Here is a 10000-nt window from a genome sequence, read left to right as displayed (position 1 = left end):
CTTCTCCCACATCACTTTGAAGGCATTTGTGAGGATTCAGTCCAGCCACTTTTCCAAAACCATGATTTTCGTTTTTCACCAAAATCACCACCAAGCCACAAAATCAAGCCAAAACACCAAAATCATGAACTTGGCTATGCACCAACCATGTCAAGATCAATTCCTTTTGATCCCAAACTTCTCCCACATCACTTTGAAGGCATTTGTGAGGATTGAGTCCAGCCAGTTTTCCAAAACCATGATTTTCGTTTTTCACCAAAATCACCACCAAGTCACAAAATCAAGCCAAAAATCCAAAATCATGGCACTTGGCTATGCACCAACCATGTCAAGATCAATTCCTTTTGCTCCCAAACTTCTCCCACATCACTTTGAAGGCATTTGTGAGGATTGAGTCCAGCCAGTTTTCCAAAACCATGATTTTCGTTTTTCACCAAAATCACCACCAAGCCACAAAATCAAGCCAAAACACCAAAATCATGAACTTGGCTATGCACCAACCATGTCAAGATCAATTCCTTTTGATCCCAAACTTCTCCCACATCACTTTGAAGGCATTTGTGAGGATTGAGTCCAGCCAGTTTTCCAAAACCATGATTTTCGTTTTTCACCAAAATCACCACCAAGCCACAAAATCAAGCCAAAACACCAAAATCATGAACTTGGCTATGCACCAACCATGTCAAGATCAATTCCTTTTGATCCCAAACTTCTCCCACATCACTTTGAAGGCATTTGTGAGGATTCAGTCCAGCCACTTTTCCAAAACCATGATTTTCGTTTTTCACCAAAATCACCACCAAGCCACAAAATCAAGCCAAAACACCAAAATCATGAACTTGGCTATGCACCAACCATGTCAAGATCAATTCCTTTTGATCCCAAACTTCTCCCACATCACTTTGAAGGCATTTGTGAGGATTCAGTCCAGCCACTTTTCCAAAACCATGATTTTCGTTTTTCACCAAAATCACCACCAAGCCACAAAATCAAGCCAAAACACCAAAATCATGAACTTGGCTATGCACCAACCATGTCAAGATCAATTCCTTTTGATCCCAAACTTCTCCCACATCACTTTGAAGGCATTTGTGAGGATTGAGTCCAGCCACTTTTCCAAAACCATGATTTTCGTTTTTCACCAAAATCACCACCAAGCCATAAAATCAAGCCAAAACACCAAAATCATGAACTTGGCTATGCACCAACCATGTCAAGATCAATTCCTTTTGATCCCAAACTTCTCCCACATCACTTTGAAGGCATTTGTGAGGATTCAGTCCAGCCACTTTTCCAAAACCATGATTTTCGTTTTTCACCAAAATCACCACCAAGCCACAAAATCAAGCCAAAACACCAAAATCATGAACTTGGCTATGCACCAACCATGTCAAGATCAATTCCTTTTGATCCCAAACTTCTCCCACATCACTTTGAAGGCATTTGTGAGGATTGAGTCCAGCCAGTTTTCCAAAACCATGATTTTCGTTTTTCACCAAAATCACCACCAAGTCACAAAATCAAGCCAAAAATCCAAAATCATGGCACTTGGCTATGCACCAACCATGTCAAGATCAATTCCTTTTGCTCCCAAACTTCTCCCACATCACTTTGAAGGCATTTGTGAGGATTGAGTCCAGCCAGTTTTCCAAAACCATGATTTTCGTTTTTCACCAAAATCACCACCAAGCCACAAAATCAAGCCAAAACACCAAAATCATGAACTTGGCTATGCACCAACCATGTCAAGATCAATTCCTTTTGATCCCAAACTTCTCCCACATCACTTTGAAGGCATTTGTGAGGATTGAGTCCAGCCAGTTTTCCAAAACCATGATTTTCGTTTTTCACCAAAATCACCACCAAGCCACAAAATCAAGCCAAAACACCAAAATCATGAACTTGGCTATGCACCAACCATGTCAAGATCAATTCCTTTTGATCCCAAACTTCTCCCACATCACTTTGAAGGCATTTGTGAGGATTGAGTCCAGCCAGTTTTCCAAAACCATGATTTTCGTTTTTCACCAAAATCACCACCAAGCCACAAAATCAAGCCAAAACACCAAAATCATGAACTTGGCTATGCACCAACCATGTCAAGATCAATTCCTTTTGATCCCAAACTTCTCCCACATCACTTTGAAGGCATTTGTGAGGATTGAGTCCAGCCAGTTTTCCAAAACCATGATTTTCGTTTTTCACCAAAATCACCACCAAGCCACAAAATCAAGCCAAAACACCAAAATCATGAACTTGGCTATGCACCAACCATGTCAAGATCAATTCCTTTTGATCCCAAACTTCTCCCACATCACTTTGAAGGCATTTGTGAGGATTGAGTCCAGCCAGTTTTCCAAAACCATGATTTTCGTTTTTCACCAAAATCACCACCAAGCCACAAAATCAAGCCAAAACACCAAAATCATGAACTTGGCTATGCACCAACCATGTCAAGATCAATTCCTTTTGATCCCAAACTTCTCCCACATCACTTTGAAGGCATTTGTGAGGATTGAGTCCAGCCAGTTTTCCAAAACCATGATTTTCGTTTTTCACCAAAATCACCACCAAGCCACAAAATCAAGCCAAAACACCAAAATCATGAACTTGGCTATGCACCAACCATGTCAAGATCAATTCCTTTTGATCCCAAACTTCTCCCACATCACTTTGAAGGCATTTGTGAGGATTCAGTCCAGCCACTTTTCCAAAACCATGATTTTCGTTTTTCACCAAAATCACCACCAAGCCACAAAATCAAGCCAAAACACCAAAATCATGAACTTGGCTATGCACCAACCATGTCAAGATCAATTCCTTTTGATCCCAAACTTCTCTCACATCACTTTGAAGGCATTTGTGAGGATTGAGTCCAGCCACTTTTCCAAAACCATGATTTTCGTTTTTCACCAAAATCACCACCAAGCCACAAAATCAAGCCAAAACACCAAAATCATGAACTTGGCTATGCACCAACCATGTCAAGATCAATTCCTTTTGATCCCAAACTTCTCCCACATCACTTTGAAGGCATTTGTGAGGATTCAGTCCAGCCACTTTTCCAAAACCATGATTTTCGTTTTTCACCAAAATCACCACCAAGCCACAAAATCAAGCCAAAACACCAAAATCATGAACTTGGCTATGCACCAACCATGTCAAGATCAATTCCTTTTGATCCCAAACTTCTCCCACATCACTTTGAAGGCATTTGTGAGGATTGAGTCCAGCCAGTTTTCCAAAACCATGATTTTCGTTTTTCACCAAAATCACCACCAAGCCACAAAATCAAGCCAAAACACCAAAATCATGAACTTGGCTATGCACCAACCATGTCAAGATCAATTCCTTTTGATCCCAAACTTCTCCCACATCACTTTGAAGGCATTTGTGAGGATTCAGTCCAGCCACTTTTCCAAAACCATGATTTTCGTTTTTCACCAAAATCACCACCAAGCCACAAAATCAAGCCAAAACACCAAAATCATGAACTTGGCTATGCACCAACCATGTCAAGATCAATTCCTTTTGATCCCAAACTTCTCCCACATCACTTTGAAGGCATTTGTGAGGATTGAGTCCAGCCAGTTTTCCAAAACCATGATTTTCGTTTTTCACCAAAATCACCACCAAGCCACAAAATCAAGCCAAAACACCAAAATCATGAACTTGGCTATGCACCAACCATGTCAAGATCAATTCCTTTTGATCCCAAACTTCTCCCACATCACTTTGAAGGCATTTGTGAGGATTCAGTCCAGCCAGTTTTCCAAAACCATGATTTTCGTTTTTCACCAAAATCACCACCAAGCCACAAAATCACCACCAAGTACCAAAATCATGAACTTGGCTATGCACCAACCATGTCAAGATCAATTCCTTTTGATCCCAAACTTCTCCCACATCACTTTGAAGGCATTTGTGAGGATTGAGTCCAGCCAGTTTTCCAAAACCATGATTTTCGTTTTTCACCAAAATCACCACCAAGCCACAAAATCAAGCCAAAACACCAAAATCATGAACTTGGCTATGCACCAACCATGTCAAGATCAATTCCTTTTGATCCCAAACTTCTCCCACATCACTTTGAAGGCATTTGTGAAGATTCAGTCCAGCCACTTTTCCAAAACCATGATTTTCGTTTTTCACCAAAATCACCACCAAGCCACAAAATCAAGCCAAAACACCAAAATCATGAACTTGGCTATGCACCAACCATGTCAAGATCAATTCCTTTTGATCCCAAACTTCTCCCACATCACTTTGAAGGCATTTGTGAGGATTGAGTCCAGCCAGTTTTCCAAAACCATGATTTTCGTTTTTCACCAAAATCACCACCAAGCCACAAAATCAAGCCAAAACACCAAAATCATGAACTTGGCTATGCACCAACCATGTCAAGATCAATTCCTTTTGATCCCAAACTTCTCCCACATCACTTTGAAGGCATTTGTGAGGATTCAGTCCAGCCAGTTTTCCAAAACCATGATTTTCGTTTTTCACCAAAATCACCACCAAGCCACAAAATCACCACCAAGTACCAAAATCATGAACTTGGCTATGCACCAACCATGTCAAGATCAATTCCTTTTGATCCCAAACTTCTCCCACATCACTTTGAAGGCATTTGTGAGGATTGAGTCCAGCCAGTTTTCCAAAACCATGATTTTCGTTTTTCACCAAAATCACCACCAAGCCACAAAATCAAGCCAAAACACCAAAATCATGAACTTGGCTATGCACCAACCATGTCAAGATCAATTCCTTTTGATCCCAAACTTCTCCCACATCACTTTGAAGGCATTTGTGAGGATTCAGTCCAGCCACTTTTCCAAAACCATGATTTTCGTTTTTCACCAAAATCACCACCAAGCCACAAAATCAAGCCAAAACACCAAAATCATGAACTTGGCTATGCACCAACCATGTCAAGATCAATTCCTTTTGATCCCAAACTTCTCCCACATCACTTTGAAGGCATTTGTGAGGATTGAGTCCAGCCAGTTTTCCAAAACCATGATTTTCGTTTTTCACCAAAATCACCACCAAGCCACAAAATCAAGCCAAAACACCAAAATCATGAACTTGGCTATGCACCAACCATGTCAAGATCAATTCCTTTTGATCCCAAACTTCTCCCACATCACTTTGAAGGCATTTGTGAGGATTCAGTCCAGCCACTTTTCCAAAACCATGATTTTCGTTTTTCACCAAAATCACCACCAAGCCACAAAATCAAGCCAAAACACCAAAATCATGAACTTGGCTATGCACCAACCATGTCAAGATCAATTCCTTTTGATCCCAAACTTCTCCCACATCACTTTGAAGGCATTTGTGAGGATTGAGTCCAGCCAGTTTTCCAAAACCATGATTTTCGTTTTTCACCAAAATCACCACCAAGTCACAAAATCAAGCCAAAAATCCAAAATCATGGCACTTGGCTATGCACCAACCATGTCAAGATCAATTCCTTTTGCTCCCAAACTTCTCCCACATCACTTTAAAGGCATTTGTGAGGATTGAGTCCAGCCAGATTTCCAAAACCATGATTTTCGTTTTTCACCAAAATCACCACCAAGCCACAAAATCAAGCCAAAACACCAAAATCATGAACTTGGCTATGCACCAACCATGTCAAGATCAATTCCTTTTGATCCCAAACTTCTCCCACATCACTTTGAAGGCATTTGTGAGGATTGAGTCCAGCCACTTTTCCAAAACCATGATTTTCGTTTTTCACCAAAATCACCACCAAGCCACAAAATCAAGCCAAAACACCAAAATCATGAACTTGGCTATGCACCAACCATGTCAAGATCAATTCCTTTTGATCCCAAACTTCTCCCACATCACTTTGAAGGCATTTGTGAGGATTGAGTCCAGCCAGTTTTCCAAAACCATGATTTTCGTTTTTCACCAAAATCACCACCAAGCCACAAAATCAAGCCAAAACACCAAAATCATGAACTTGGCTATGCACCAACCATGTCAAGATCAATTCCTTTTGATCCCAAACTTCTCCCACATCACTTTGAAGGCATTTGTGAGGATTCAGTCCAGCCACTTTTCCAAAACCATGATTTTCGTTTTTCACCAAAATCACCACCAAGCCACAAAATCAAGCCAAAACACAAAAATCATGAACTTGGCTATGCACCAACCATGTCAAGATCAATTCCTTTTGATCCCAAACTTCTCCCACATCACTTTGAAGGCATTTGTGAGGATTGAGTCCAGCCACTTTTCCAAAACCATGATTTTCGTTTTTCACCAAAATCACCACCAAGCCACAAAATCAAGCCAAAACACCAAAATCATGAACTTGGCTATGCACCAACCATGTCAAGATCAATTCCTTTTGATCCCAAACTTCTCCCACATCACTTTGAAGGCATTTGTGAGGATTCAGTCCAGCCACTTTTCCAAAACCATGATTTTCGTTTTTCACCAAAATCACCACCAAGCCACAAAATCAAGCCAAAACACCAAAATCATGAACTTGGCTATGCACCAACCATGTCAAGATCAATTCCTTTTGATCCCAAACTTCTCCCACATCACTTTGAAGGCATTTGTGAGGATTGAGTCCAGCCAGTTTTCCAAAACCATGATTTTCGTTTTTCACCAAAATCACCACCAAGCCACAAAATCAAGCCAAAACACCAAAATCATGAACTTGGCTATGCACCAACCATGTCAAGATCAATTCCTTTTGATCCCAAACTTCTCCCACATCACTTTGAAGGCATTTGTGAGGATTCAGTCCAGCCAGTTTTCCAAAACCATGATTTTCGTTTTTCACCAAAATCACCACCAAGCCACAAAATCACCACCAAGTACCAAAATCATGAACTTGGCTATGCACCAACCATGTCAAGATCAATTCCTTTTGATCCCAAACTTCTCCCACATCACTTTGAAGGCATTTGTGAGGATTGAGTCCAGCCAGTTTTCCAAAACCATGATTTTCGTTTTTCACCAAAATCACCACCAAGCCACAAAATCAAGCCAAAACACCAAAATCATGAACTTGGCTATGCACCAACCATGTCAAGATCAATTCCTTTTGATCCCAAACTTCTCCCACATCACTTTGAAGGCATTTGTGAGGATTCAGTCCAGCCACTTTTCCAAAACCATGATTTTCGTTTTTCACCAAAATCACCACCAAGCCACAAAATCAAGCCAAAACACCAAAATCATGAACTTGGCTATGCACCAACCATGTCAAGATCAATTCCTTTTGATCCCAAACTTCTCCCACATCACTTTGAAGGCATTTGTGAGGATTGAGTCCAGCCAGTTTTCCAAAACCATGATTTTCGTTTTTCACCAAAATCACCACCAAGCCACAAAATCAAGCCAAAACACCAAAATCATGAACTTGGCTATGCACCAACCATGTCAAGATCAATTCCTTTTGATCCCAAACTTCTCCCACATCACTTTGAAGGCATTTGTGAGGATTCAGTCCAGCCAGTTTTCCAAAACCATGATTTTCGTTTTTCACCAAAATCACCACCAAGCCACAAAATCACCACCAAGTACCAAAATCATGAACTTGGCTATGCACCAACCATGTCAAGATCAATTCCTTTTGATCCCAAACTTCTCCCACATCACTTTGAAGGCATTTGTGAGGATTGAGTCCAGCCAGTTTTCCAAAACCATGATTTTTAGTTTTTCACCAAAATCACCACCAAGCCACAAAATCAAGCCAAAACACCAAAATCATGAACTTGGCTATGCACCAACCATGTCAAGATCAATTCCTTTTGATCCCAAACTTCTCCCACATCACTTTGAAGGCATTTGTGAGGATTCAGTCCAGCCACTTTTCCAAAACCATGATTTTCGTTTTTCACCAAAATCACCACCAAGCCACAAAATCAAGCCAAAACACCAAAATCATGAACTTGGCTATGCACCAACCATGTCAAGATCAATTCCTTTTGATCCCAAACTTCTCCCACATCACTTTGAAGGCATTTGTGAGGATTGAGTCCAGCCAGTTTTCCAAAACCATGATTTTCGTTTTTCACCAAAATCACCACCAAGTCACAAAATCAAGCCAAAAATCCAAAATCATGGCACTTGGCTATGCACCAACCATGTCAAGATCAATTCCTTTTGCTCCCAAACTTCTCCCACATCACTTTAAAGGCATTTGTGAGGATTGAGTCCAGCCAGTTTTCCAAAACCATGATTTTCGTTTTTCACCAAAATCACCACCAAGCCACAAAATCAAGCCAAAACACCAAAATCATGAACTTGGCTATGCACCAACCATGTCAAGATCAATTCCTTTTGATCCCAAACTTCTCCCACATCACTTTGAAGGCATTTGTGAGGATTGAGTCCAGCCACTTTTCCAAAACCATGATTTTCGTTTTTCACCAAAATCACCACCAAGCCACAAAATCAAGCCAAAACACCAAAATCATGAACTTGGCTATGCACCAACCATGTCAAGATCAATTCCTTTTGATCCCAAACTTCTCCCACATCACTTTGAAGGCATTTGTGAGGATTGAGTCCAGCCAGTTTTCCAAAACCATGATTTTCGTTTTTCACCAAAATCACCACCAAGCCACAAAATCAAGCCAAAACACCAAAATCATGAACTTGGCTATGCACCAACCATGTCAAGATCAATTCCTTTTGATCCCAAACTTCTCCCACATCACTTTGAAGGCATTTGTGAGGATTCAGTCCAGCCACTTTTCCAAAACCATGATTTTCGTTTTTCACCAAAATCACCACCAAGCCACAAAATCAAGCCAAAACACAAAAATCATGAACTTGGCTATGCACCAACCATGTCAAGATCAATTCCTTTTGATCCCAAACTTCTCCCACATCACTTTGAAGGCATTTGTGAGGATTGAGTCCAGCCACTTTTCCAAAACCATGATTTTCGTTTTTCACCAAAATCACCACCAAGCCACAAAATCAAGCCAAAACACCAAAATCATGAACTTGGCTATGCACCAACCATGTCAAGATCAATTCCTTTTGATCCCAAACTTCTCCCACATCACTTTGAAGGCATTTGTGAGGATTCAGTCCAGCCACTTTTCCAAAACCATGATTTTCGTTTTTCACCAAAATCACCACCAAGCCACAAAATCAAGCCAAAACACCAAAATCATGAACTTGGCTATGCACCAACCATGTCAAGATCAATTCCTTTTGATCCCAAACTTCTCCCACATCACTTTGAAGGCATTTGTGAGGATTGAGTCCAGCCAGTTTTCCAAAACCATGATTTTCGTTTTTCACCAAAATCACCACCAAGCCACAAAATCAAGCCAAAACACCAAAATCATGAACTTGGCTATGCACCAACCATGTCAAGATCAATTCCTTTTGATCCCAAACTTCTCCCACATCACTTTGAAGGCATTTGTGAGGATTCAGTCCAGCCAGTTTTCCAAAACCATGATTTTCGTTTTTCACCAAAATCACCACCAAGCCACAAAATCACCACCAAGTACCAAAATCATGAACTTGGCTATGCACCAACCATGTCAAGATCAATTCCTTTTGATCCCAAACTTCTCCCACATCACTTTGAAGGCATTTGTGAGGATTGAGTCCAGCCAGTTTTCCAAAACCATGATTTTCGTTTTTCACCAAAATCACCACCAAGCCACAAAATCAAGCCAAAACACCAAAATCATGAACTTGGCTATGCACCAACCATGTCAAGATCAATTCCTTTTGATCCCAAACTTCTCCCACATCACTTTGAAGGCATTTGTGAGGATTCAGTCCAGCCACTTTTCCAAAACCATGATTTTCGTTTTTCACCAAAATCACCACCAAGCCACAAAATCAAGCCAAAACACCAAAATCATGAACTTGGCTATGCACCAACCATGTCAAGATCAATTCCTTTTGATCCCAAACTTCTCCCACATCACTTTGAAGGCATTTGTGAGGATTCAGTCCAGCCACTTTTCCAAAACCATGATTTTCGTTTTTCACCAAA

The sequence above is a fragment of the Phaseolus vulgaris genome, chromosome 11, assembly GCF_051622355.1.
Source record: "Phaseolus vulgaris cultivar YP4 chromosome 11, ASM5162235v1, whole genome shotgun sequence".
Taxonomy (NCBI): Eukaryota; Viridiplantae; Streptophyta; class Magnoliopsida; order Fabales; family Fabaceae; genus Phaseolus; species Phaseolus vulgaris.
This window is presented reverse-complemented; position numbering follows the sequence as displayed.